General features: G+C 39.9%; 1 long non-coding RNA gene across 1 annotated transcript; it reads right to left on the bottom strand.

Moving 5' to 3' along the window:
• Window positions 1-289: 289 nt before the first annotated feature.
• LOC138726198 (uncharacterized) lies at window positions 290-14,527 on the bottom strand. The gene is made up of 3 exons (XR_011338385.1): window positions 14,411-14,527; window positions 2,214-2,282; window positions 290-382 (listed from the first exon to the last, which is right to left on the bottom strand). It is a non-coding gene; the product is annotated as an uncharacterized lncRNA (long non-coding RNA).
• Window positions 14,528-26,483: the final 11,956 nt, after the last annotated feature.

Here is a 26,483-nt window from a genome sequence, read left to right as displayed (position 1 = left end):
TCTGTTTGTTTATATCTTTTGCTGTGCAATCTTTTCCTAAACTGCATAAGTCAATAGGATTATGAAGAGGAAGAACTGTGGAATTCCCTTGCAATAAGTTCCTTCAGCTTTTCTTCCAAAGACTCTGTCCTCTCCCCTTTTCCCACACCTTGGGTTTGGATACTCCCATTTAACTCCCCACAAAACCCAGTACTCCCTTCTCCATTTTCCTGATGCCAGCATGAGGATGTTACTCTGAAACTCATGAGCAGGTCACTGTGGATGATTTCCATTTATATCTGATGTCTCAATAAATGATGCCTCAGTAAACCTCCACCTCTGGACTTCTCTTGTGTATCCCATAATGCATGTTTTTCTGGTTTCACATTGCTACCGGAGTGATCTGTGCCAGATAGGAATAAAGTTAGGGGACTCTTTATGCAGAAAGTTACTCACCCTCTAGTAATTTCTGCTTCCAGGAGAGGTCTTTGCTGTTGAATGTGTCTGTTGAGGTTAATCGGTACTACTATGACTTTACCAGGGAAGTCAAACCAGTAAAAGCTTCTTGAGAAGGATCCAGTTTGTGTAGAAAACCTGCCTGTATTACTAACCAGGCTTCTGGTATAACCCAGTCTGCAAAAGATTTTTTGCTGCAATGTATCGTGCCAGTTCAGGTGATTTAATTTCTAAGATATTTTGGTAAAATGCTGTCTATGCAATGCAATGTAGGCAAAACTGATCCATTGTGGGGGATTTTTTTTGAACCAGGTGAATTCTTTGTATTGGCCCACTGTGACTATTGATGGACGTGTTACTTAAGTCATTCCAAAGCTTTTGATTTAACCTGTAGGAGTGGGAAGATGAGAGGAGGAATGCAAGAGGCATCTCAACTGAACTTAAATCCTAGGCACTGCAGACAAAATGCCCCAGAACACTGACAGCACGTATGCTTCTTCTGCTGTGCTTTGAAATCATCATGGACAAGACGTATTAGGTATTTTTTTGTTTATGGAGTCCTTTCACAATGTAGGGCCAGATGCACAGCTGCAATAGATTAATGCCAATGCACTTATTTATACCAGCTGATAACCTAGTCCACAGTTCGCTAAGTGCTATTTATTATTTTATTTTGTTTACTAGAGTGACACTAGAAATGACATTGATACACAGGTCAATCCAATCCTGCTAACATAGCCTCAAGGGATATTTTTGTTTATTTTTTTATTTCCCCTCTCCCAAGAGACTTTACTTTACACACTGATTATCTGTTAATGTTTATTTAATAAGATCTGCACAATGGCAATCTCATAAGCTTGTTATTTTATCTATCTCTCAATTACTTTAGTTTTATTAATCATCATGGTACTTGAAGTTGCTAGCATAAAAAATGCGCTGTAAGAATAAATAATCATTGATATCAAAGCACTATCATAAAAATTATCTGTAGAATTAAGTCCTTATCAGAGCAGCATTACTGGTTGTCATTATTACTATTATTATTACATATTAATTAGTAGGTCCAAGTTAGTGCAGCTTTCAGGATTATCTTTACTAAAGTCAATTAAATATGAAGATTTCACATTTCAATAGAGTTAGTGGTTTAGGAAGTGGTAGTGGAATTATAGTATAATTAAAATTTATTCAGTTCAGTACTTGCAAAGAACTGATGATGTGCTCAGTGCTGTACACAACAGAACTTGCTGCATGAAATACATACCTTAAGAAATGGAAAGGAATAGATCTTTCTCTTAATTCTGGAATCTAGGAGTTCTATATTGTTTATGGCTCTGCCGCTTCATGTGTGTGTTTAAATAAGTGACAAAGCACAAAATTTATCATTTTATGCCTCAGCGCACTGATGTGCGTGAAGTATGTTACTTTAATCTGCGTAAAGCATTTTGAATTATAGGTACCATATAAGGATGGGGCAGTTTTTACCGTACCTGAGAAGTTTACATGGATTGCTGTTTGATATGATTGTGTATTTTTCATAGCTGTGTTGCCTGTTTGGTTAATGTAACTGTGAGGTGACATGATGGGCGGATTGTGTACAGCATACTTCTCTCTTTTTCTTTTATCTGAAATGATACTATAACTCTTTCCCTTTGATGCAGTAACCTAGTCAAGCTTCAAGAGACATAGGATGAGAATAGACTGACAAATAAAATATTGTTATGGCAGGTGTCATGAGATGGTGCTGTTACATAAAGTCTTCCAAGTTCTTTTCTTCCCACCTTATTATGTGAGGAAACATTCAGTCTTGGGAAGACATCCTGTGTTTGTAAATTTTTGTTTGTGAGGTCCTGGACAGAGAAAGCTAAAGAGAGAATTTGTTTTGTTGCCTCAGCCTCTGGATGGAGTTGTTCTGGAGACAGTCACTCCCCAACAGACAGACATTAATACTTGGCTAAAATTCCTGAACAGTCATTGCCCTGCTGTTGCCATCTCTTTTCCAGGTCTAATTTTGCTTGATGCCTCTTTATGTCATGACTCAAATTTAGCATCCTAGGCTTTAAGAGCAAAGACTGTGTTAGATACAGAAATCCAGCTTAGGTACAGACTCTGCCTGCAAAGGAGGCGGCAAGCTGGGTACTAAAAAATGACAGTCCCAGGAGCCAGTGTACTGAGGGGGTGTTAGTGAGTCAGGAGGAGATGCCCTGGGGAAGGGCAGCCTTTCAATCTGGTCTCTGATTGCTAAGGTGTCACATGGGATTCTGAAGTTTTTCTTGTAGGTAGGTACTCAAAAGAAGTTGAGTCTTCCCTAACAAAAGAGAGTGAGGGAGACACCATTTCTCTTTCCTTCTGTCAGTTGGGGATCTACTAGGAGACAGGAAGCTAAATGTCCTTCTGCCAGATCTGGCATATGGAATTAGATGTAGGGATCCCATATCTCAGGAAGGGTTCTGCCCACCGGGCTTTGAGTGATGGATGTGAGCTTTCAGTCTCTTCTAGTGACACTGCTCCAATTTGTGCACCTAGTGAAATATCAGTGGTTAAAAGAATTACTTGATGAGATCTCCTAACTTTGTAATCTGCCAAATGAGGGATGTAACCGTTGGTTTACAGGATCTTCTTCTCTTAACCCTTTTGTCTTGAGGAGAGCCTTGACATTCTTAAGAGATTTAAGAGAACCAGGTTAAGGTCCCCCCATCTGAATATGGCACAACAGGGTTAAAAACTGCAGATCATCCAAATCACAGGCAAATATCCTGACTTCTAGAACATGGGATTTAGTATGTATTTTAAAGGCATCTACTAAACTGATCCCTGTTCGTTATAGTAAGTAGAAGATCTAAGGTCTTCTGTGCTGAGTAACCTGGTCTAGATTCTTGTCATTAGTGTGCCATGGGGAGCTTAATGTATTACAGACATAATGCTTCTTCCTTTAAAAGCACCAAACTCCTCTTGCATTCAGTGGCATGTTGGGGTATGCAAGGAATGCAAGGTCGGGCTGCTGAGAACGGCAACTAGTCATTTGAGCAGTCTGAACTTTTTGCTTGGCTGCCCTATTTAAAATGGGTACCGGTGGAGCAGTAGATTGGCATCTGATGTTAGTTAGAAAAAAACTCGGCACTTAAGTGATACAGTAGCAAAGTGATTCTTGTAAATCTCTGGAATTAATAACTACAGCTATTTGAGAAGAGAAACAGTATGATTCATACTGAAAAATATTCTCTTCCCTCCCACAGGGGAAGCCTGTGTAGGTGTGGAGCTGTAGTCTGGGAAATTAAAAAATGCAAATTAAAAAATGCAAATGTAAAAGAGAGGCACTGCTCACTGCAGTGCTCTAAGGGTTTTCTTGAATAGCAGCAAATTAAAGAAATGCTATGTAATCAAAGTTTATATCAAGCCTATGAAAGAAAAGCACTATTATCTCTAAATATAGTGATAGTACTCACTGCTCCTGATCTTTTACATTGTGTGCATATTACCAGTAAATTACAAAGATACTGTATTATAGTTTTCAACAAGTCCTTGAAGAAAATGCACATTACCTTTTTATATGCCAGTGTATTCTGTTGTACTAAAACATTATGATTAGGAAGGAAAAGGTAGTTGGGCTACTTTTTTGTTTTCAACCCAGTTCATTCAAGTTTTTTCATTTTCATTTGCTCAGTACCAATGAGGGCTTCCTAACTGCAGCTGATCACCACTGACGTTCATACGGTTCAATCACATGAGCCGCATTGATTGCATATAAGTTTAGATAGTAGATATTTTGTCTTTCACATCCCCTCTGAATTTATCCATGTATAAATGCCTGCCTTTTCTCAGTTCATATCAACTTCATTTGTGGTCTGTTTGCAATATTTCCCACAAAAGGCCAACACAGGCCATCTAGGGAAAATAAATGTATACACATATACTAGGTGTTCAGCATTTCAAGACAAGCAGAATACATAAGAAGGATGTTTGCAAGATAAATAGTATGGTGTTAGGGTATCCCTGCCCACTGTAAATGAACGTCTATCTGAATAATACGTTAAAAATCTCTTCTAAATTCCATATTGATAATTTGAAACAGAGATTGACCTCCATTCCTCTGTTTCCCACTGCCTTAAACTGATTTTCCAGATGGCTACTTAAGGCCAGCATAAGGGTACACTGGGCAATGTCCAAATAGTTTAACAGCGCAGGGATGGGCAATGTGGCTGAGAAAAAGGAGAGCATCAGGCAAGTGGTGCATCCTAGCAACACCCAGGTAACCTGTTGGTCTCCAAGGCAATATGTAACTGTTTTGAGAGAGAGTTCGTTCCCAATGAAAATGGAAAATAAGATATGATGGAAGATTGTGTTTTTTGACTGGTAATTACAAGAAGCCTCACTTCCTCCAGCAGAACCCCAGAGATGTTGGGCACAGCTAAGAACAGCGGGACAGCCATGAGCCACATAGCTGGGAATTTCACCAAAGGTAAGTTAATGCTACTTAAATCTTGAGTCCCTTCTTAGAAAGAACTTAAAGTGCTTTGCACTGTGATGGTTGCACTATTTTTTTGTGGTTCTTGGTCGTTTCTGCTTGATAGAGAATTCAGTGGTGCCAGAGGTTTGTACATTACTATCTCAGAGATCAGCCAGTAAGTAGAAATGGAACTGTTATGGAGCCTTCTTGCCTCAAATGTTGCAGAGGGAGCTTGCAACCATAGTGAGTTGCAGAACCTGGAAATTGTGGAAAGTAGAGCAGAGGTAGAAAAGCAGATTTGTATAAAAGCAATGCACGCTTTACCCAAATACTTGTGGCCAGTGAATACAGATTCTTTTGGCTGAAAATATGCCTTCAGCCTGACCTGTGCAGCGCGTGTCAGTCTGTGGATTGCAGACTGAGCAAATGAAGACTTCAGCAGAATCTCTAGGTACATGAAGAAACTAGGCCAAGCATGCCCAGGTAGATAGCCACTGAATAAAATATTTTTTTTCTAGACCCTGATTTTAATTAAAATAAAGCATAACTACCCCATTGTGACACCACTACAGTTTACAGTTCTTTCTTCATTTATTTAATCAGTCAACGCAGACAAATCAGCAAACAGCACTTGCAAAGTCTCCTAGGTTAAGATATGAAACTCAGATAACCTTCACCAAATACGTTAATGAAACCAGAATTAGTAAAATTCCCCAAATACCTCTATGGATGAAAAACACTAAAGGGATCTGAAAACAGCTCTTAACAATAGTTGTAAATAGCATGTATTATTAATTTAATACTGTAATATAGGATGTGTTGCTTGCTAACATTACTCATTAGATAGACAGTGGATATCTGAATAAAATTCAGGCCTGGACTGAGAGATTCTGCAGCTGAAAACAGATAGCATTTTCAGCAGCTGTTACCACCGTGATGTGGTGAGGTGAGAAAAGTTCCTCTGGGGCATCTTCTTAAGCTATGTCTTATATTTCAATGACTTTCCCTTTCTCTTGGCCTATCAAATAGGTAAGAAAAAAAAAAAACCTGCATTTGGGGTGCAAAACACTGTTAGGACTGTGAAAGTCTCTTATGATGTGAGTTTTACTACCTCTGAGTGATCGAAACACGAACTTCTTCAATCCCAAATCAAATACGTCAAAGGAGAGTTATCATCACTGTTTCTTTACTCACGTTCTGTATCCTTACACCCTTATGTAACGAGTCTAGCTGTGCTTCCAGAGTGGCAGGTTATTATAAAAGAACTTGAGTGTTTCCATGATAGGTATTCCAAATACTTCAAGGTATAACATATGAAATGCAGGTCTACCTCTCCTTTGACCTTTCAATACTAAATTGAGATGGCCACTCAGATATTGCAATCATCAGTCTCTCCAGTGTATGTTTAGCAGCCTTGAAACTCTTCCAAATTGTCTAGCTTTACATGCTTAGAAGATGCCATTACTCTCAAATTCAAATACCATCATAAAAGCTGCTATGACACCAGGGGTCCTCAAAAGTTCTTTGTCCAATTCACCTAACGTTATTGAAGTGCTTGTAACTGGACATATATGTTATATTCCTAACTTTAGTCTTTTTTCGATGTAACAGGCATTGGGAAAAGATGGTGCGTTGCTCAAGGTCTTAAAAGATTCCAATATATCTTTTCTCTTGGGTCTTCTGTTCTTTTCACATTGTCTCTTGTTCCTGACAGCTAGAGCCAAGGTCTGCCACCTGTAGTTACTGTTTTTATTGTGTCAGTATTTGCTATCCTGTAGCCTTTAAAACTACTAAAGAAGTTACTGAAATAGTTATCATTTCTCTTGAGTAACACGGACAAAACAAGTTGAGGTGTCAGACTCACCATTTTCAAACCAGCAAATCATATCTTCCTGCCTTGACATCATTGGAAATACCCATCAGTTTCCTGTATTTTAGTGCCTTGGTGATTTGGGGAGCGCCTTGCCTGTGTTTTTTACTAATAGTGATGTCCTGAAGCACATCAGCTGGCATTGAAGCAAGCTTGCAGCACCTGTTTGGTGAAAGAATTGAAGGACTTCTCCCTCTAAAGCTATTAATCTTGAAACTTCCAAGCGCAGAAATCAATAACATTTTGGAAAGTCAGATTGTTTTTAAAGGAACTGTGAGTGGTGTCAGTGCGGAAAAATACTTATTTACTGGAAAATAGATAACTGTATGCATTTTTTTTATATTGGGTGTCGTGTATCAGAAACGTAACAAATATCTCAAGGAAGAAACAATCAAGGCAATTTTTCTAAAAGCCTGTTTGGCCCAAAGGAATGGGGAAAACTGATCTAAAACCAGAAGAAGCAGAGCTGTAAGAAATAATAAAATAACCAAATGCAAATAGTAACTAGAGCTGGGCTACAGTGCATAACCTTTTCCTTCAAATGTGGATTGAAATCATTCCAAATATCAATTAATCCCTAATCTACCATGCATTTCCTAGTTGCTTCCTGTGCATTATTAATGGACTGGTCACCCTGAGATGAAGGTAGGAAGTAAAAGCAATTAAATTCCTCTCCCACCCCTGCAGATACAATTGACCTAGAGGATTGAGCTACAAGTAAAAATTAAAAAGCTCCAAAAAAGAATAAATATGCCCTTCTTGCCTGAGCCTGACTGTGTAGTTTTAAAAGTAGCATGCAGGAGGAAGGGCAAGCTCCCTTTATATAAGACATCAAATTCTAAGATCCAGGGCTGATCGAGGAAAAGAGCAGGTGCCCACACTCTGCTCATTTTTTCCTGGTGTTGTTCTGTAGCTGAATTAATACTGTGAGCCAGAACTCCAGACACTGATTCTTTTTTCAGCATAGAAAAGAAAACCCCATCTGTCTCCTGAGAGGTATTGATCCCATTTGAATTCGAAGAAACAATTTTAACTTCATGGTTTTGTGCAGGGTGATGGCCACAGAATTCAGTAAGGCTTGTGACAGTATAATATGGTTAACTCTGGCCTGAGAGGAACACAGTCATCCTAGCCTGCAATTATCATACAGATCAGTCAGCAAGGATAACAAGGAGGGCTCTGTGGCTGCTGTTTGCACTCTAACATTAAGGATTTGTGTTTGTTTCTACAATGTTGTAGTGACAAGGTGAAAGTCTATCCCTTTTGCCCTGTTCAGTATTATTGGAGGTAACATATTAAGCAAAAATAGCTATCTTTCCAAATCATCCCTATTATCCTTCTATTTAGGAGAAGTCTCCTAGCTTAATGGAGATCGTTACCAAACTCGGGGTGTGTGAACTGGTAATTGAAGGAGGAAGAAAATACTGACAGTGCCTACATAGCACAGGGAAGAAAGGAGAAGGCATGTCGTGTAGTTTTACTAATGCAGAGGCTCGGTTCTGAATGTGTGTGAATGAAGTCCTTGGTTATCCCCATCCTGCATGTGACTGGAAGCATTTTCTTGCTATTTGTTCTATCACTATTTCTTTCCTAGACTTTTAGGACCATAAAGGCTTTGGGAGCACACTAGCAGAACCAGTGGCACTGTGGAGAACTAGATCATAGATTTTCTTGAACCTTTAATTTGCTAGTAATGATAAAGATTCTGATATCAATACATGGTTCTCTGACTCTGTGTTGGTCTCAGATGGGTCTGTCACACGCACTGCCTGCCCTTCCAGATGTTCCTCTGGTTTGGTTTAGAAATGAGCATCCAATGGTTTTGCTCAGGATCCCAAGGTCTGTATGAAGAATGATTCAAATATGACCATTGTGGCAGGGCGAAATCTAGAAACTGAAAGGTTTAGAAAAGCAAGGTTTTAGGGTGGTCATGGTACTCTAATACAGAAATTGTAACAGGAGACAGGAAGAGACTGAAGTCAAAAGCAGAACCACAGAGAAGAGCTGGGGAGGGGTAAAGTAAAGGAATAAAATTTCTGGAAAGTAGCCATCCTGGGGCTTTGAGTTACTGATTTTTCCACACTTTCATATTCATTTGTTTTGTAACAGTTCATACCTACTAGAAAAAGACATTCTGAGTAACAAACTTTTCCATTTTCTGGTTTGATGTATTTTTTTCAGAATTATTTATGATACAAAGGGCAAGATTTTTATGAACATATTAATTTCTGCTTAAGGACATCAACTGCTTGGCCTCGTTTCATAGGTCTTCATTAGCTCTTTGGGGTATCCAGTAGACGTTGTCATACAGTGAGTGAACCTGATGCCATCAGGAGAGCTACAGGAAGGAGAATGAGAGTTAACTCACACTAAAAGAGTGAGTAGGGCTCGCAGTGGGGTACATTTTAGTGTGACTGGAATGGGTAAAAGGAGGTGTTTGCTTTGCATATACATTTAAGAATGGCACTGGAAACAAGGAGTGCAGAAGGATGGGCTAATAGCTGAGACTGAAGTGACCATAAAACCACAGGCAGGGTGCAAATCAGTGTTGTCATAAAATACACAAAATTATATCAGGTACTAAAAACTATGCTCACATGGCAGCAAGACTAAAATAAGAACAGAGAAAATCCACAGAATGAGCTTTGGTTGATTCTGTGCCTTTTATTGAGACCATTGTGCTGTTCTTCGTAACAACTTAAATTAAGAAGAAACCATCAATTTTAATTTTGAATTTCCATATGTTTGTTAAAGCGAGTTCCTAAAGTGATTTTTCTGTTCTTTTTCTTTTAAAAGGAAAAAAAAAGATCGTATTATAATTACTTGCCAAAATTCCTTTTTTAAAAAATCAAAGGTGTTTAATATTCAAGAATCTTTTTAAGCATATAAAATACTATGTTTTACTGTTCTATGATTGAAAACTTATTTTATTAATATAAGCAAAAATGTCCTCACAGACAGACTGAACTCTTGTGCCACAACTCAAATCCCAGCTAATTATGGCTCAGCTGTAATGTTATAAACCCTTGAAAAACAAGGTTTATAAGAGAAGTATTGACACAGTCTTAACTATAGCCATGTGAATGGAGCCACTGTAATATTGTTTGGAAATAGTGTTCTAAAAGGGAATCTTTTATGAAAAGAGATGCCAGCTGTTCACTTTGGAAACATTTATTTCATTGGCTCATGATAAAATTGGCTGTGGAAGATATTATTCCGAAACACAGTGACTTCTTGATTTCGTTACAACCTGAAGTCACTGAGAATGACATGATGCCTAGAAGCTGTGAAAAAGGATTGTCGCTGTATATTTTGCTTATATAGCTTTCAAAAAAAAAAACATATTTTATTAGACTAATTCAGGTTGGACAGGTCCTCAGAAGGTCACCTAGTATCTCCTGCTCAAAGCAGAAGAAAATACATAATATGCCATTTTAATGTGGGGTTTGGAACAAAGACTTTTTTTTTAAAGGAGGCTTAAGAAAGCTTACTTTTTAAATATATTGTTTTGCTTTTGGTAATAGTTTGCCAGAACAGAGACCCTTGCTTTTGTTTGATTTGATTGTAAGAACCCAAAATCTGAAAAGATAAATAAGAAAAATATGAGGGAAACAGAGGATTGTGTCCTGTTGACTGGCTCACAATGATCTGCCATGTGGAGTCTCACTTCTGACTCAAAAAGGGTTGCTGAGTCTGGGAAACAGATCCAGAATTTGAGTGCTGGCATAGGAGATGCCACAGCTGAAAATGCTGCCCCAGAGATATTTTTCTAAGAGAACCTAACAGGAAATAGCTGTCTACCCTCAATAATAAAATCTGACATGAGTCTCTCATGCATCAAATGGAACTTGTTCATCTCATAGCATCCCCATATCCCGAGATTACAGGAGAGTTATGGAATGGTATAATTCTGTATGTGCCCAGGTACATGTGGGTATGAAGTCCTGAAGCTATCCTGTATTATATTCTATATATCTTATATCCTACTGTAGATGCTCATAGAGATCCCGGGGGGAAGATCTTCTATTTACCTGAGTTATTTCATTTTCACGTACATTGCTGTGCTAAGACGCGTTGGTGTGTATTCATTCCTTATTGCTACATCTTCTTGTCCTTGAATAGCACTGATGAACTTCTTGTGCTGGGTGGTGTCTGCTGCTGTTATTGACTACAGCCTCTATCCTCTGCCATGTCATTGAACTTCCATCACCATTGGCCTCATTAGCAATTACTGTTTTGGTGAAAAAAAAATCCTATACCACGTATTATGAGATGACCCGAGGCCATTATGGAACTGCACGTTCTCATAAGGATAATCTATCCACAATATATCAAAGTGCTGAGAAAATATCCTTTGTCTCAGGTCATGTAACCAATGTGGCTGTTAAATGTTTTAAAAGCAGTTATATAACTGGCATTTAAAATGTTTTATTGAAAACCCTTAATGTTACTGTAGCTAAAATGACCTTTAGCAGAGTAAAACACATCACATCTTAAAATGGGATTTGATTAAAAATATCAAATGTTATAATGTGCTCATGGCAGTACATGCACCATCCTGTCATACTAACCATAGCAGCAGATGTACTAGCTTCGGAATGTTATTTTCAGCTTAAACTTGTAACCTGGTTACTTTACAAGGAACTACTGTAATGAACTTTTAAACATTTGTTGGAATATTTGACATATGAGCACTTTATTATCAGTATTGTTTTATGAACAGGTGGTATCTTTTAAGGCAGATGTTCCCAAAGAGTGTTTAATCTAGGGAGAGTTGGCTGATCAGAGAACTCACAATGGCATCTCTTCTCTTCCCATGCTATGATTAGATCTTTCCGAGAAACGAAAAATACATCCATTAATCTGTACTGTCATAGGACAAACCACAGATTTGCAAGGAAGTAGAGAGGTGGTTCTATGTGCTATTGCAAATCAAGAAGCCATGAAAGCTTTCTTTTCTTAAGAGTCTGCTCTTACTAGAAGCAATTTTAAAAGCATCACAGAGCAAGCTTGCATGTAAAAATATATTAAATTTCATCTTACAGATCATATACTGCTGATGTCTGGAGTTCTAAAACACAAAACCACCTGAACAGTGACAGTGGAAATGTTTTTGAACTCAGAATAACAAAGCTAGAAGTAGAAGAGATATGCAAGTGAAAACAAAGAAAGATGACAATTCTCTGAATGGTAATTGAAATGAGAGATTTTTTTTTAAGAAAAGGAGAAATGCTCTCTCTCAGACTCTCTGGCCCACTGAGAAACATAATCCTTTTCGCATTTCAAGTGTTCCAAAGGATGATAGGTAGGGGGGAAAAAAACCTACTATAACCTATGAGAGCAAAAATCTTTTTAACTTTCTACTTACTTACCTGTCTGTAGTTCTTTCCTGACAACCCCTTGAGGACTGGTCATTCCACGTGTATTATTATCCCTGTTATTTTACAGCTAGGAATTTGAGTCATAGGAATAAAGCAAAGTGTACAAGATCACCAAGAAAGCTGATGATAGTATCTATCAGGAGCTGAACAGAGTCCTTTGCCCAAGCTTTCATCACATAAATATATTCTCCCTAGTACCCACCTCAAATTCTGCTCTTGGTGCCTATGCAAATATTTCACCTGTATTGAACTGGTATGTGCAGGATAACCAAGATGTTGGTTGTATAGTAAATTGCCTGTATAGTAAATTGGGTCACAGAAGATGAATTTATTGCCAAGTATCTTAATTTGCTGATCAAATGAATGTGTTCATAAGTGAACTGAAGAGTTTCATGGTCAAAACAGATATAGACCTTTGAAAAATTTATACAGGAATACTGGAAAGATGTTTATCAAAGGTCAAGGAAACAATGGACAGCCAACAGTTTTACGTTAAAAAAAAAAAAGGACTTGGTAACTTCATCACCTCTGTTCATGCTTTCAGAAAGTCACCTCTACCCCTACCAGCTTACAAGATACAGCCACAAGCTTTTATTTACCTTGGTGCAGTTCTACTAACTGAACATTGGAGGCATTAACTGTGCAATAAATGAGCAACAATTGTGGTAAATTAAGGGAGGTCCTGCAGAGGTGCAAAGCTTTTGAGGCCCACTGATTGGGAAAGAGGCTGCAGGTCTCCAATGGTGAGAGGGAGGCTGAATAAGAGGAGGGGAAATCCAGAGCACTGGAGGAGCCTGGAACCATAAAGAGGAAGAGTAGGGAGCATGAGGTGAGTAAGAAACCCTAGCAACAAATATTGTGCTGAACGTTGTTTGAGAAGGGAAATGATGCTTCAGGTATCCCATTGTTTCTCTGTGGGTTGGCATTTGAATGTCAATGCCGTGGAGGCTGGCTGGATGAGGCAGAGTTGGTGCTGTTATTACCAGAGCGCCTATACTAGAAGGGTGTTTATCTTTGGAGTCAATAGGGTGCCGCAGGAAAATGTTTTCAAGCTGCAGGAAGTTGAGTCCTATTAAACATGTTTAAACAAAAACATAGAGAACAGTCTAGTGTTGGGTGGCAACTGCACAAAAACTCTGGAATTTGAAACCAACTGAGTGCTAGAAAGAGGGAAGCTTGGGGGAGATTGAAAATAACTCCAGTTGTGAGGATCATACTGAACAGTCAGATCAGCATTTGCACTCAGTGAGACCAGGACTTGTCTGCCAGAGTTTGGGTTTGCAAAGGGAGAACAAAGGAGTCACGCATGCAAAAAATTATTCTTCGTGCAGGGGAGTGTTGTAGTCCCTTGACCAAAAGAAAAAGGTGGGTGTAGGGAGCATGGACTAAATTGGTGCTTAAAATTGACATATATGAGCAAGAAAAACACAGGAAAAAATGGAACAAACAGAAATAATGATATCCCTGAATAAACAGCTTCAAAGTCATTGGGTAAAATAGCAGACGTACTGGTGGCGGCTTATATAAGCTGCTGGGCCATGATGGTGATATCAGTTAGTTTGTAGTACATTACTTATACTGGCACCTTTGCAATCATAAATAAGTAGTAGCAACAAAAAAGGAACAAAATACATCTAAGAAATGTCACTATGGAGCTGGGGAGCCAGTAGGTTTCCCATGGAACTTCTGAAAAGAAAAGGTGAAACAACCCAGAGAACAGTAAATCCTACTAAATGTTTACACACTAAACTTCACTCACTGATGTTCAATCCCCTTCCAGCATGGGGCCCTAGGGTAGAGCTGGCAATTAATCTACAATTGCTTGGGAGGGAGCAGTTCACAGCTGAAGGGGCTCTGTGGATTATAAATTTAGCAAACAAAATGGCAAGTCAGAGCATTGGTAATATAGGAAGTGACAATAGTTAAAGCTATAATCATCAGAAGTCTAGGGCAGATAATCAACACCTATATGGCAATTTTCAATTCAATAAATAAAGCTGAGTTGCCTAACAATGCCATTGAGCTGCGATTGCAACTGGCAGCATTATGTAGCTGTGACAACGAGACAAAGCCGGGGGGGGAAAGAGAGAAAGAAAAATGCATATATATTTCCAGTCTTAGTTACTGAAGGAGTCTGGGGCACGGAGCCCTGTTTTTTAAAGCTGCAAAGAGAGCACACTACAATTCATTTTGGTTACTCCTTGTCAACACCCCAGGGATCTGCGTGCACACACAAAAAAGGAGGATTAGACAAAGGCACTGCATTTTTTTTTTCCATACTGTGAAAATGGCACCAGAACCATATTCTTTCCATTCTTTAAATAACGCAGTCCGAGTACACTTCAAGAACCTGGAGGCATGGCTAGCCTCAGCTCTAGCCACCAGTGTGGAATTTTGCACTGCAATGTTCACATGCTGAAATTTACCATAGCAACCTCCACATCACATTTAATACACAGAGACATCCCTCCTCTTGCCTGTTTAAAGAGCCCTTGTTAAGTGGTTTTGCTGTATTTTAGATGCCAAGATGTCGGCAAGATTGATGGAAGGGTGCACAATCAAACTTGCAAGGAGAGCCTAGCATCTAGCTCATTATGTAAGAGAATTAGCAAGGCAGTTCTTTTGACATGACAGTCCATTATGGCAGCTGTCAATCATACCCTAACATATGCTTTTTTGGTCCTCTCCAATGATTTTTTTTTTTAAAAAAAAAAAAAAAAGTTGTTCCATTCCTGCTCATCAATAAGGCAGAGTGTAAATGCTTTGTGTGCACGCACAGTAGCTGTTACAGATTTAGGTGGGTAGCGTTTTCTCTACATTAATCACTGGGTGAATATATTATTATGCATCCATGTGTAATCCTTACTTGTCTGGCTCTTTGTCCCAATTATATGTGTGCAGAGGCTTGAATCTACTATTGCTTCTCATCTAATGGTTTTGGTCCTTTCACATGAGATAGCGGTGCTTGGACATTTTGGTGCAGAAAGTCTAAGTTTGCTGCCTGAGGAAAATCCCTCCTGAAGGGCAGTTATACTTATTCATTTCTTCTTTGGAAGAGAGCAGAAAACTTGTACTGAGAGCTGTCTTAAAATGACAGAATAATATGAATGCCTATGCCACCATTCATAAAAATACATCTGTATAAAGAACAGAGCTTAAAGAACCAAGCCTGTAAGATGGTTCAGTGTTTTAGTAGCTAGGAAGTGGGGAAACAGAGGCACAGGGAATCTCAAGTTTGACTTTAGTTTGATACCTTTCCTGAAGTCATCTACAATTGAGCCATCTCCTTAGAAAGGAGCTAAGATGGAAAGGGAACAACTTCTGAGAAAGGCTCTTTTCATCTCCGAATAAGCATCTGAGAAGGGGGAGGGGGAACTAGAAGGACAGATTGCCTCTGAAAAATAAAGAAGTTCATCTGTAAAGCCACATCTTGACTGCTGTGCTCATTTGAGAGAGATAGTAACTGGCAGTAATGCGTGCTAGGGAGCTGCGAAGTTTAACATGTATCAAACAATAGAGCATTTGCAAACATAGATTATGTATTGAGGTAGAATTATCTTTTTGTGTTATTGTTAAAAAAGAGAAATCCTCTGCTCGTATGAATTGTAGCTATAACTGTGTTTGATTCACACATGAACATCAAGCAGTACAGTTGAGACTAGATGTATACTGAATTTTACCAAGTATGATTTTGGTTCATTTATGGTAACGCACAGATAAGTTGGAAAAAGAAGCATTGTTGCACAATCACCTTTCTGCTACTCCTTTCTTAATACCCATCTCTTCTGCCCATGTAAAACTAGAGTTTTCTTCTGGGGCAATATGAAAAATAACTACTAACACAAAGCTTTACCAATGGGAAAGAGGTAACACATATATCCTGGTAAGGATGAACTTCATAAGGAGGTCAGTTCACTGGGACAAACAAGGTTGAATGCTGTAAAACGCTGTATCTTGGTTATCACTTTTATTCGGGTGAGTAGGAAAGTGGGATTGCACTTTAAAGTGCACAGTGAGAAAGTAAATGTTTGGGAAGGTTTCTTCCAAAACTAAATGTTTTAAGGAAAGTCACTTCAAACATTCCAGTTTCTCTTAGTTTATTTGAAAAGGAGTCATGTGTGGCTATTTAAATAATTCACTTATTTAGCCTTGAGGCAATTTGTATGTATTGCTTGTTTTTATGCTGCTACTTATAATTGCAGCTAGGACTGGGGCATCCTTGTATATGCACACCACACAAATACAGATGAATTACGCCCTCTGCCCCAAGGATCATACAGGCTAAGTCTCTGTACTGGAAATTGCTGACTGAAGCAAATGTTCTTGCTGACATGCATTGGCAATGATTTCAAGGGGGTCCTACAGAGCCAAGGCTCAAAAGACCTTCCAGAAGAACAGGTCTTGGACAGTTGGTAGTGTAAGGGTTGGCCTTAGTCTTTCTGCACAGATGGACTGAGCATCATTGACTTCATTGGTACTGCTCAGATGTGCAGGGGTGTGCAGATGTTTGCTTTTGACCTTTCTAACATTCTCTTCCATTAAAAAATGAATAAATGATGCCCTGAAATACCAAATAGGAGTCCATTCACATTATTCTAGCTGATAGCAGGTTAATTTTTTCCCTTCTATGCTATTATTTTAATATTCCTCAAATAAGTACTTACTATAATTTTTTTTTATTATTAGGGAGGATGGGATGGGATGGGATGTGGAATATATACATATAACCCTTTAAACAACTTCAAGGATGTTTCGTTCAACTATTTCATCTTGAACCAGCCATGTAGTGACTTTTCTCCTGATCTGGTCTGCAATGAAATCAATGGGAAGTGTTCTATTAAATTCATCTGGTTTCAGATCTGATGCTGCCCTTGAAAACCATAATACAAGCAGTCTAGTCTTTGTGGTATCTACCATAATGGCACAGTGTGGTCCCAATCCTTACTCTGGGAAAATCCCTATTGACTTCAATGAGAGCTTTCCTTAACTAAAGATTCCACAATCAGGTAATGAGAAGCAATGAGCATATGCTGCCCTCCCTATTAGGTCCTGTAGTCAGGCTACTTCTCATAAGCTTCTATAAAGTGATTTTTCTATGGCAATCTGTGCTTGCAGCAGCACCTGCTCTGGTAGTCTCTTAATTCTTCACTTAACAAAACAGCTTGACATCACAGGTGAAAGATTCTGAAATGTTTTAATTAACTAGCTTGAGCACCATTTGATTTCTATCTCCCTAGATGTTTCAGAAATTCTAAACTGCTTGGTTCTCTGACTGCCATCAAAAGAGATTTGAACACAGGAAATAGGCTTCTATAAGAGGAAAAGATGCTGAATTTATCTTGGAAGGTTTAGATCAGGCCACTGTAAACAGTGTGTTTACATAGCTCATCATCACTGAGAGATTTGACCTGCAATAGTTCTCAGGCTGCAAGAACAGTTCTAGAAATCATGGGCCAAATCTTATAGCTTTGATTTAGTCAAAACTCCTGTTGATCTCAGGACCTCTGGTTTGGGGCTCATCTTGAGTTTTAGAAAATTAAATAAAAGATCAATGGGCAGAGTGAAAAAAAAGCCACCTGGGGTTTTTAAACTATTCATTTTTAAGGTTATACAAGAATATGCATTTCAGTGGGCTGATATTTTACAGGAGCAATTTGAGCTCTCAGTCATAAAAGAACCTCTTGGTCATAGAACGAAATAATTACTGAAATGTTCTGGCCGTATTAGCATAGCACAGTTCGGTAGGTCACTGTTGTGCACCTACTGCTGCACAAATAGAGATCAAAGAAAGGCAATAAAACACAGCGCCGGCAATCTTTCCGAGACAGCCCACACCATGGGCTGCCACACCCTTCCCTGCTGCGGAATGGAAGAGCTGAAGATAAGGGCTCGTTGTTTGAATGTAGAGAAATAGGTTCCTCTCAAAGGGCTTAAAATGAACCTGTGTTTAGCAGGGACATAATCTAAGCAGGAGTAGCTATTAGCTTGGAGAAGACTGGTTTAGTTGCATCTATCAACCACAGGGTTACTTGTTTACAGGATTTTATACCAAGCTTCTGAAAAAAAAAATGTAAAAAGTAGGCAAGGGCAAGGAGGGAAAGCCATCAGATATCTGTCATAGCCAGCAGGAGCTTTTTTTTTTTTAGTCCTGCCAAAATGGTGAAAACATACCTTTACTGAAGAGATAAAAGCTAAAATCCTCCTGTCATAACTTGCCTCCACAATCTGAAATATCACCATGCTTATGAAGGAATGAAAGCATAACAATCTTAGCAGCACAGCAGCAAAGCTACAGCTAACATTTGTGGAATCCAGGATTTGAACATGACTTAGTCTATACGGAGTGAGTTTTAAATGCTCTACACACCATGAGAAACATCAGTTAGCAAAAAATCTTTAATAATAAGTAAAGTATGTGTGGGGAAGTTTGGGTGTTTTTTTTTTTTAAATCTGGGGTTACACTACAGGTATCTTTTCAGAATTATGCATATTACTGTCCTGAAGTCTTAATCTATGGGGTTTTTCCCCTCACATTAAGATCAGTAAGACAAATTAAGTGTTCTGTGCCCCATTGTGTCTCTTCATAGTTTCTGAACAGAAGCCAATTTAAATAGTTAAAATCCATTTACGGGTAACTCTTCTCGCAAACACTGCACCGCTGAGACTTATTTGTCTTTCTGAACCTGTGCTAGTGCTCACTGCATTAGCCATTTAATCAGATTTGTTAATGAATAATGTTTTGCTTGCAAAGTATATCTTACGTGCATTAAGCTCTTAATTGTGGAGTTGCCAGAAGCCCTGGATAAAAGGCAGTGTGCACTGAAGAAGCTGGGGAGTCCAGATCACAGCTGGGTTTCTGCTCCCCCTTGCTTCTTAGTGTAATTCCCCCTGGCTGGGTACCAGGCCCTGGTGAGCCCATTCTGCATTAGCTGAGCTCGGTGGGGTATTCTGAGCAGCAGAGGCCCATTGCTTGTCTACTTCCTTCTGGTCCATGGTGTGTCTACGAGTAGAAGAGACAACAGAAGATTATTTTTTTAATGTGGGGGTTTATGTGATGTTTGTTTGGTTTTGTTGTTGCTGTTGTTAACTTGAAATGGGAGAGTACAGGGATGTTGATGCCAGAAAATAAAAATTTAAGCCTGAAGAATAGTTCCTGTATTGCTGATTACCAATGTGTTTTTCCCTGCTGGTACCTTTGCTCTAGCTTTGGAGCTGTACTTTCATTCTTTAGCGTTATATGAAATCGACCAAAAAAATGGAAGTTTATAGCTCCTCAGTTAATGTATTCAGTCTTAAGCTGGTTTATGCTGCTATTTCTGGACGCCCAGTCCTTATTTTCATCTTGAAGTTTCCTTCATGTCTTTTTCTTCAGTTTAATTTATTAGTCAAAAATGTTTACAGTTGGCCATCACATTTATACAAACCGGGCAGTCTGTTCTACTAAAGTACAAATTAGCTTTTACATTCCGACTAACGATAAATCACAGCATTATATATGAAACTAGTCCTTTAATTGCGATGCAGAGCAGTCGGACAGAAGTAGGAAGCGAGGTTTTATTTCTCTTTGAAGTGAAACACTCCATTTCTCATTTTCTTATCATGTTTTCAGTTTCATGTGCCTTTGAAATACAGCAGTTATATAAAACACTAGTTTGAACTATGTCATAGAAAACCATGTGCCAATTTTTTTTAAGGCCTGGAAGTACCTATAAACCTAAGTCATTTCACTTCGTATCTAGTTTTGTGAGTTTTTTGGAATACAAACTAGAATATTGAATCAGATTTAGGCACTTGTTTAAGGACATAATGAAATCTAGAATTTATTGAGTAGGAAATCAGATCCTAAATCCAGGTATAAGTGATCAATTCCTCCCTCAATTTGGCTAGCAAAAGACTTCTACAATGCTTTTATTCTCCACGGTGATTTAACTTTTTTCCCAGGGAAGACTAGTGTATGGTCTCAGGTTGGATTATCTGAAAGCACCTTCCTTAAACTATCTTTTTAGGTACTATGAATCATAACTTCTGTTGAATCATTTTAAAATCTGTCTGACTTCAAAGAAACAGGAGAGACATGTCTCCTGGAGTGGTTCCATAGGCTGTGTCTGGTTTGTGCCTTTGCTGTTGGGCTCTGACCCAGTGATCTGAGGGTCCTGTGGGCTGTGCCCGCAAGTGGGCAGCTGTGAACTGCCAAAAGCACCAGTCACCGGTGAGCTGAGCTCAATGTTCACTGTCCCCTACCTCGGGTGATGCCCAAGTGGCTCAGCTGTAAGCAGAGTTGGAGACCACTCATGAAAGCCAACACACACCTCTGTCACCAGAAGCTCTCCTCCTGAGCCCCTTCCTTCTCTCTTGATCTCTACTCCCTCAGCAGTGGAGCGTTGGCTCCTGGCTGCTGAGCCCTTTGTGGGAGGAGCAGCTAATGGTCCTCTGCTCCATGAACACTATCAGAAACTGTTTACACACTTCTTCCTCCAGCTGGCTCAGAAAGCAGTGGTCTCAGGTGTAGGGTAGTGCTGATAGCTGGGTCTCCTAGCAATAGCATGAGGCACTTTACTCCGCAGGTTCTGTATTAAATGTTCCCCTCCGGCTGCATTCACTCACTTGATCCTGCCCTTCCCCAGCCAATGCTGGAAACTGCCCTGCTCAAGTGGTGCTAATTCAGGAGTACGGTGCTGGCACGGTAACTGGGTTTGTGAAACTCTTGTGGGTTTTTTTTTTTTCCTCTTAAAAAAAAACAACTATAAGTAAATTACTTTGTGTGCTCCTGCAATGGTTTCACAAGTCTGGATTAGCTAGCTGTACAGCGGTAATGTGGCACCACAGTGGCACGACTGCTTCCCAGGCAGGGCTGGAGCTTGGGGCCCTCCTCCTGCGCGGCTCCACCAGCAAGCACAACGTCCAGCTGGCGGAGGCTGCCACTGGCATGTCCCCATGGCAGAGGTGAAGAGCAGCACTTGCCTGTGCAATCAGGCTCCCGCCGCAGCTGACGCATTAACAATGTGCACAGTGAGCGAGGCAGGGCACGGGGCCAGCACGGAGCAGGGTCAAACGCACGCTGCAGACGTCACCACTACTGACTGCTCTTCTACTGGCCTTTAGTTCCTTCCTGGTTTTATTTATTCCTTGTGGTGAGCACCAGCTGAATGTTCCATTTTATCCCTAGCAGGACAGGGCACACCCAGTGAGGAAAGTTCATCGTGGCTCCAGCCAAGATGGGAGTCTCTGCAGGGTTACTGTCAACAGTAACTAGAGGGACTCACTTGGCTGGCAAAATACGATGACTAAAACTTAAAGAAAGAGGCAGAGCCAAACTTGTCAGCTCTGTCCGAAGCAGACTTAGATAAAACTGTTGCTTATTGGGTTGAACCAGCTGCTGTAGCCCTTTTTCCTAGTGTAAAGTCACAAAGAAACCAGATCAGGACTGAAAACCTGGTCTTCTGTGTTTGCCGCTCTGACACTGTATTTTGGCTGTCAGAAGGATGGAAATTTTTGACACTAATATATATTTGACTGTGATTACTTTTGTTGTGTGTACTTCTGATGCTTACGTATGGGTGGCATACCCCAGCATCTCCCACTGAACCTGAAGCTAACTTCCTTCTATTTTGAGATTTCTGTGCCAGTTTATCTGGCTGCTCTTCCTAATACCTGTAAGGCTTTTATTTAGCACCCATCACTGTGTCAAATTTTTTTATCTTCTCCCTTCCAAATACAGTATCTACTTGGAAGGCTGCTTAGTACCCCCCACCTCAAGAAGTGTTGCACCTTACCCTTTGGGTCATTCCTTTGCAACCCTCATGGCAGAGAGGAATATTTCAAATTATTGCTAAACAGACACCATTTTTCTGCAAGCTTCCCTCTTAAATCCAGCAGACTTGGAGGAAGTAATTTCTCTATCTTTGGCTTAAGATGACTTCTGACACCATGTAATGATTCATAAATACTCAAGCGGCAGGTTATTCTGAAAAGAGGGTGCACTACCTATTAAGTGCATAAGCAGACAGCTTGCTCTAATTCTACGCTGGCATCCAGAAACTTCTGAAGTTTCACTTCAGCAGAGCTAGGATTTCACCTTTTTGGTAGACACGGGATGCTCTCAATGGTTCAGTAAGATTATCAAAATCGGCGTATCCACATCAAAATTATATGATTTCACTTCTTAGTCATGTTCCTGCTTGCAACTAGATACCTCATCCCAAATATTCCTTGGGTAGCTCTGGCATCTGTTTAAGTACAGTCCTATTTCCTTTCTGAACACAGTACTGAAATACAATCAGATGCCAAGGTTTAAAGTGCATAGGAAGAGCAGACTAGCTCATCAGCACAAGCAACTAGTACAATAGCCAAGAGTCTGTGTACAGATTATAATTTTGTGTGGACTGAACTAAGCTATAAACACAGGAGAGAGAAAAATCCCAAGTCAGTGAGAATATTGGTACATAAATAAGGTAGTATTTATTTCTTTGGCTGAAGAAAATGTTGTGACTAAAACAAGAAAAACCCTTAAATAAGACTAATAATTGGCAAGTCCAGATTCTCTCTTGTAAGATGGTCAAATGAGGCAGAGCAAAACAAGTTCTTAAGCCATTCAGTAATCACAATAGAAATAACTAGCTGTGGAGCAAACGAGAAGGGAAGCTATTCTTAGCTATGTTCTAACTAACATAGACAAGCTGGCTGAAGATGTAGCTATAGCTGAACCACTAAGCAGCAGTAAATACAGTGACTGCTGCTGTCTTTTGTTTTGAAAGCAAAGATTTCTCTTTCATTAAGAGCCCATGGAAATATCTCGGGAAAAACTGTTTTTCAAAATGCTTTAGGAAATGGGCAAGTTAGATCTGACAAAATAGTTATATGTAAAATAATGAATGTAAAACAAAAGGTGCATCAGGGAATTCTCAGACCCCTTTCTTCATAACAAAGCCAAAAGCCATGCAAGGTATGGAAAGGTATTTTTCTTCCAAGCTATGGAGTTTTTTTCTTTGTCTGACATGTTATTCCCAGTCAGAGGAGTGGGACCCTCTCTTCCATTTGCCTGCAATGCTGAATCTTTCTTGCACAAGACTTTACCAACGAGTAAATTTGCTTAGACTTACCTCTCACAAAGTATCTTTTTTCAGCCAATGTGTAATGGATGGAAGAAAATACTGAGACCTTACTACTATCAAGAAAGGACAATTAAATGCTCAGAAACAGGTCATGAGCTTATCTACAGTGATATTAACTAGGATAAAAATCTTAAGATAATTAAATGCTTATGATTCACAGCCTATGTAAGTACTGACTGATGAGACTTAAGGAAATATTTCCCTTTAGGGCAGACTTTTTCATAATCAACCATTACAGACACGCTCCCTCTGGTCTGTCATACCAGACTATGGGGACAGCTAGTGTGATCCGGGATAGTGGTTCCCATCTTCCTGCAAGGTGAACTCTGTGGCTGACAGTCCTTGTTCTCTCAGAGACATGCCTACTGCTAATGTAGAGTCCATTTTGGAGTTTCATCAAGCAATATGGGTTTTTCCACTTATTTCTTTTTTCTCCATCTTAAGGAGTCCAGGTAACCTTATTGCAAAACGTTCACAATTACTGTGTGGACTGATTGTTGATCTGATGTTATACCCAATTAGCCAGTGACTGGTGTAAGCCAGGAGTGTTTGCGTACTTGTGTGTTGCTGTTAAAGACCAGGCTGTGGACTATGCAGAATATAATTTCAAGAAGAGTTCTAAGTTAGCCCAAAAAAAGAATTCTTATCTTGACTTTATTGAGAAATTATTTACTACGGTCTACTTTGGGCAGGGACCTGCTTCTGTAGTAGTCACTTGCCTTACTTCCAGACCAACAGAGACTGCAGGTGGGACTGGGAGGAAAGCAGGTGTGATTTTGAACAAATACGGTCCTGTTAGATCAGCAATGAAACTGGTCATTTCCTGCCACAAGAGAGAGGGGTCCTGTCAGGCTGCTGCTTCTCTGCTGGGAAACTAATCTCTGGATATGTTTGTTGGAAAACGTAGGGTTGTCTGATGTAAGCAAGTAGCAAGGGATCAGCAACTGTGCCTACATCTTGCACATCTAAGGAGAGCTTGTACACTCTGAAACAGCTCAACATCCACAGCAGTAACATAATCTATAAAAAGTCTTATGTACCGTAAGGTATTAAAAGTTGAAATCAGTTCCCTTTTCTGCTTATAGATCTTTGCGATCCTCTCACTGGAAATACTGAAGTCTGCAGTTAAAACGGAAATATGATTAAGAAGTATACTTTTGTCTGTATTTTCCTTGGCTAGAGGCTGAAGGGAGCACAGTGTTGAAGCGTGATGCAATAAAAGAGGCTTCAAGAAAGAAAAGAGCGTGAGATGTGCATGTTATAGATGTAAATATCACTAGAAGACCTGTGCTGTAGAATAAATTGAAATGTTTATCATAGGTTTCTGTTAAGAGGTTTCATAATGGTTAGAAAGGTGATTCATGGTTCAAATTCAGAGTTCAAGTCTAGAACTGGCAGCAGATGGAAAAGTATAGATTTATATTAATGTCAGTAGAAAAATTAAGGAAATAATTGAGCTACTACAGCTAGTTTCGTGCTAAAAGAAAGTGTTCACATTCCAGTTGCTTGCTGCTACTGGGTGTCAGCATGACTACAGTAGAGTTGCCTGTATTTCAACCCCTGACTTGCATCTTTGAGCTTTGAAGGCCCAATAATTTAATTTTAATAGTTGTCGACACTGAATTTAATGGCGTTACTCTCTATTCAGCTATTGCTACCAGAATCAGAATTTTGTTAATAGGAAACAAAACAAAACAACTTATATTCCTACCATATTTTCTCTAGTAGTTCAATTCTGCTCAGTACTGGAGAATGGGGAAGATGTCAAAGATGGGACTGTAAACTCCTATATGCTGATCAGTCTATACTGACTGACCCTGGGTGACTTAAAAACTATCATGAAATCACTTCAGTGCACACTACTGGAATGGAGTTTATATGAAATAGGGAGTCACTGGAGCAGAGCATCCCAAATACCCCTTTGTTCCCAGTTAAATTCCCTAATGAGTAGGAAAGGCACAGAAATTATTTCTATTTGGCTTTATCCCGATACTGAGGGAGTTTTTTTCGTCACTTAAAACAAAATCTGTTCTTTTGTGCCACTTGTACAAGATCTGGCTTTCTGAAAGGATTTGTATATCATCTGCGTGGGGCCTGCATCTAGTCTGAATAGTTTAGAAGAGTTCCCAGTGGGTTTGAGTTCTCTAGTCACCCAAATCAGTACCCGTCTGCCCAGGCAGCTAGGCTCCTTCCTGCAAAATCTGGAGGGTCGGAGCGGGGTTGCTGGGTCTCCTCTTGACACAGGCTAGCAGGATAACTGAGGCAGGAATCTAAAATGGGAACGTGCTCCTGTATCTTCCAGTTGAGCCTGAGCCTGCGGCATGGGATAACATCTACGCTGAAGAGCATGCAAAAGGACTTCCTGCTCTCTCCATTCATTCCTCGCCTATCTTTTCTGAGCAGAAACGCGAAGCTGAGGCCGGCCAGGTTCCAGTTTAGTTGCGGCTCCCACAGGGTATCGTGCTGTCCTCTTTCTCAGAGTTTGGATGGAATTCATCCTGATTAAATCCAGCTTATCCTGCAAGTGTAGCTACCTGGCGAGGTGTACCTGAGCCTAAGTCCTGAAGTAACAGTCCAGGACCGATAAAGGTTTTCTGAATTAGGATTAGGACTTTAAATCTGATCCAAACGTTATTCAGGAGCCAACTAAGGATGTGAATTGTGTTTCACAGAACTGTGTATTTTCATCAGCCTTCTTTGCTTGATTAACCAGTAAGATACTGACTCCTCAAACTGAATTTAGGCTACAGTGAGGTGGCTTCTGGCAGAAGTAGCCACGAGCCCACACTGGCAGGCTAAGTCCTGAAGGACCTTGCCTGTATTCCTTGGAAAGGTGAGGCGTGCTCAGTTCTGGGGTGCTGCTGACAGGTGTGCGGCTGGCATGTTCTGCCATTCTCCACCAGTCCATCTGCCCTCCTAAGTGACAATGCGAAGCAACAAAGATGAGTGGGGTTTCTGGGGGGTAACTTAGGCTCCTTCCTAAAGGAATACTAATATTGGCTGCTGCAAGAGCAGATGGGATTTGTAGGAACACCAAGCTCCATCTGTTCACAATAGACTTGATGAGCCCAAGATCCAGGGCACAGCTGATTGCAGTGGCGAGCCCAGCACTGTCAGCTGGAGGTGAAGAACAAATGGGTCAGAGCAGCAAGATTAGAAAACAGAAGGTAAAGGCTGCTTTCTCTAGAAAACGGCAGAAAACACTTTTCACTATTGTTGAAATGCACCTGTAGTGGAACCTA

The sequence above is a fragment of the Phaenicophaeus curvirostris genome, chromosome 13 (assembly GCF_032191515.1).
Source record: "Phaenicophaeus curvirostris isolate KB17595 chromosome 13, BPBGC_Pcur_1.0, whole genome shotgun sequence".
NCBI lineage: Eukaryota > Metazoa > Chordata > Aves > Cuculiformes > Cuculidae > Phaenicophaeus > Phaenicophaeus curvirostris.
Note: the sequence above shows the minus strand (reverse complement) of the source record. Positions and strands in the feature narration are given on the sequence as shown.